This window comes from Nicotiana attenuata, chromosome 10, assembly GCF_001879085.1.
Source record: "Nicotiana attenuata strain UT chromosome 10, NIATTr2, whole genome shotgun sequence".
Classification (NCBI taxonomy): Eukaryota; Viridiplantae; Streptophyta; class Magnoliopsida; order Solanales; family Solanaceae; genus Nicotiana; species Nicotiana attenuata.
In genome coordinates, this window is record NC_031998.1 from 50,296,172 (window position 1) to 50,300,472 (window position 4,301).

Here is a 4,301-nt window from a genome sequence, read left to right on the forward strand (position 1 = left end):
ATTTTCTACTTCCGTTTTGGAGATTAAAATCTTCGGATTCTCTACTCCTGCTTGAGATTAAAGTCTTTGTAACTTTCTACTCAATCCGAGATTAAAATCCTTGTGATTTTCTACTCGACTGTTTGTATTCGATTTGAAGATATAAAAACTTCACCGAGATACTAATTCTGGTTTGTGTCAATTTCTTTTACAGAAAGATGATAACAAGTACGAAACAAAAAAATGGTTCTGTTGGAACGACTACTGCTGCAATGGCTACAACGTCTTCAAGTAACACACGCCTGCACCGGCAATGGCACCGACAGAAAAGCCTGAATTTTTTTTCGGCGTTGACTTCAAATGCTGGCAGCAGAAAATGTTCTTCTACCTGACCACACTCAGTCTGCAGCGCTTTATAAGCGAGGACATTCCAATCTTGGGAGAAGAGACTTCAACTAATGAGCGGTTTGTGGTCACGGAAGCATGGAATCATTTTGACTTCTTGTGCAAAAATTATATATTGAGTTGTTTGGAAGATGGCTTGTACAACGTTTACAGTGTCATGGAAATTTTGAAAGAGTTGTGGAACGCTCTTGAAAAGAAGTACAAGACGGAAGATACTGGACTTAAGAAGTTTCTTGCCGCAAAGTTCTTGGACTTTAAAATGGTTGGCAGTAAGTCTGATGTGACGACCCGGCCGGTCGTCTTAAGAATTTATGCCCCGATCCCCCATTAACTGCTTCCCCTAAGTTTATTTATGCTATTTTGGTTTGCCGGGACGTTCGGTGTTGAGTTTCGGAGAGATTTGGGACACTTAGTCCCTAAATGAGAGCTTAAGTGTTGAAAAGTGGTCCGTAGTCGGAACAGTGTGAAGACGACCTCGGAATGGAAATCCGACGGTTCTGTTAGCTCCGTTAGGTGATTTTGGGGTTGGGAGCGTGTTCGGAATGTATTTTGGAAGTCCGTAGCTCATTTAGGCTTGAAATGCCGAAGTTTGAATTTTATAAGTTTCCGGTCCGATAGTGAGTTTTTGATTTGAGGGTCGGATTGGAATTCCGGAAGTTACAGTAGTTCCGTCATGTCATTTGGGATGTGTGTGCAAAATTTCAGGTCATTCGGACGAGGTTCGGGTAGGTTTTTGATCGAAAGCGTGTTTTGTTGGAATTTGAAGTTCTTAGGCTTGAATCTCTGATTAATTCGGGTTTCCAGCATTGTTTTAGGTGTTTTTAAGATTGGTACAAGTTTGAATAAGGTATTAGGTGGTATTGGTGCTTTTGGTTGAGGTCCCGAGGGCCTCGGGATGATTTCGGGTGGTTAACGGATGAATTTTGAAGTTATTGCAACAGCTGAATGTCCCTCTTCTGGTATTTTCGCATCTGCGGCTTGGGAACCGCAGATGCGGCGCCGCAGAAGCGGCTGTGTGGACGCAGAAGCGGCTTGTCTCCTTTTCCTCAGAAATCGCAGAAGCGGTGACATTTCCGCAAAAGCGGAGCCGCAGAAGCGACTTATGCATCGCAGAAGCGGAGCCGCAGAAGCGGCCCAGCTATCGCAGATGCGGCCCTGTGCCCTTTAGTGAAAACCGTAGAAGCGGCTTGGTTTCCGCAGAAGCGGGACCGCAGAAGCGGTCCCTTGTCCGCAGATGCGCAAACCCCTGGGCAGAAATAGAAATTTCGAGGGTTTGAGTTCATAAGTTACAAAAATCAATTGAGAGCTCGGGAGAGGGCGATTTTGAGTGGGTTTTGAAGAGAAGATTATTGGGTAACGTTTCCTTAATCTCTTCTAGTTATATTTCATTATTTTGTAGTTAAATCCATCATTAAAAATTCGAATTTGGGACTAAAATTTGAGGAATTTGGTTAAAACTTGTTAGGCCAAACTATTGGGTTTTGAGTGAGCATTTGACCTCCGATTTGGGAGATTTTTATATGGTTAGACTCGTGAGAGTACGAGGGTTCTGAAAATGTGAAAATTATTTGATTTCGAGGCGTTGGCCTGAAGGGCATTTTGGTTATTTCACCTAATTTCACGCCGTAGCTTTGAATTTAATCGCAAAACCAGGTGTTTGCGATGTTATTTACAATGTGTAATTGAATTGAATAGATTTGGGCCATTTGGAGTTGGATACTCGTGGCAAGAGCGTGGTTTCTAGTTGATATTGAGCCGGTTCGAGGTAAGTGGCTTGCCTAACCTTATGTGGGGGATATTTCCCCTTAGGACATGATCTTTGAATATTTGAATGCCTCGTACGTGAGGTGACGAGCGCGTGCTTGAGCTAATTGTTGTAAGCCCGTTTCTACTTGAAGTATTTAAATTGAGATTTCCTGTTTACTTGTTCATTTTAGACTGTAAGCTTATACTTGTGCTAGCTTAGAGACGCATGTTTAGCTGGCTTACTTGCTTATTTGTTTAGCTGTACTATTTGTACTCTGTGAAGCATGTTAGGCTAGAATTTACTATTACTTGTCCTCATTTTAGCATTTATTCTGAGATTATGGGTTGTTGTTGTTGTGTGTTTAATTTGGGACTACGGGACGACTTCCCCGGGGATCCCCTGTACTTGAGATATTCTGGACTGAGGGTGCGGGATACCAAGAGATCCCTGGCACATGTGTTTCTATATATATTGGGATACCAAGAGATCCCCGGCTTACTTATTGAGGATACCCAGAGATCCTCGGGATACCAAGAGATCCCCGACTTACTTATTGAGGATACCAAGAGATCCTCGGGATACCAAAAGATCCCCCGGTTATTATTCCTTGTTGAGGGCAGTTTTCCTTGTATTGTTACCTTTGCTTTCTATTACTGTTCTTCCTTATTTACCTGGTTTAGATTCGCGCTGTAGACTTTATTTAAACTGCTTCCGTTATCTCATTATTTATTATGTTTTATCTCAGTAGGGCCCTGGCCTTCCTCGTCACTACCCAACTGAGGTTAGGCTTGGCACTTACTGAGTACCGTTGTGGTGTACTCATGCCTCTTCTGCGCATGTTTTTCATGTGCAGATCCAGGTACTTCCTCCCAGGCGTATCATCCTCGTGGTGGAGAGTCCTAGCTGAGACTTGAGGTATATCTGCTACGTCCGCAGACCAGGAGTCTCTACTCTATTCCGGCTTTAGCAGATAGTTCCTTTCTTTCCTTTCATGTTGTTTAGACATTCTGGTGTAGAGCAGATTACTACATTCAATTAGCCTGTGTTTCCCGTGAGTTTCCGGGTCTTGGGATTTAGTTGTAGACTTCCGCATATTTTTGAGTTGTAGAGGCCGAGTGACCTTATATACAGTTGTTATTTCCGTATGTTCAGTTTTAATTAATTATTCCGCAAATGTTAATTTGTTATTCCGCACTGTTAGGCTTACCTAGTTGTAGGAAGTAGGTGCCATCACGACATGTTCATGGAGGGTGAACTGGGGTCGTGACAAGTTGGTATCAGAGCTCTAGGCTCATAGGAGTCACGGAACACAGGCCGGTTTATTAGAGTCTCGCTGATCGGTACGGAGACGTCTGTACTTATTTACGAGGGGCTATGTAACTGTTTTGGAAAAATCTTCATTTCATTTGAATTCCTCGTCGTGCGATATTTTTGGACATCAATTCTAAACTTCTAACTTCTATTCTCTCACAGATGGTGAGGACATGTGCTACTCGAGATGATCAGGCACCCGCGCCCCCTACTGCAGCCGCCAGAGGCCGGGGCCGGGGGAAAGGTCGAGGACGCGCACGTGGTGCAGCCAGAGCACCTGCGCGAGCTGCCGCCGAGGTACCACCAGCAGATCCAGCCGGAGCCCAGGAACCTGGCACACTTACTACTGCCACTACTACTCCAGCGCTCCAGGAGACTTTGGCTCAGTTCATGAGCATGTACACCACCTTGGCTCAGGCAGGGTTGCTTCCCATTGCTGCAGCCACATCCCAGGCCGGGGGAGGAGTACAGACTCCCGCCGTCCGCACTCCTGAGCAGCGAGTGCAGGTTGAGCAGGCTCCCGAAATTATTCCGGCACCGCCTGCAGTGCCAGTTCAGCCCGAGGATGGGTCAGCTGCTTCAGAGGACGAGCAGCGGAGACTTGAGAGGTTCAAGAAGTATGGTACCCCAGTGTTCAGTGGATTAGCATCAGACGATGCCTTGGGATTTCAGAGGAGTGTGAGGCGAGCTTTCAGAAGCTCAAGACAGCCTTGACTACAACCCCAATCTTGATATTGCCTACCGGTTCGGGGTCTTATACTGTCTATTGTGACGCCTCGAGAGTTGGCCTTGGAGCAGTGTTGATGCAGGACGGTAGGGTGATTGCCTACGCATCCAGACAGTTGAAGATACATGAGAA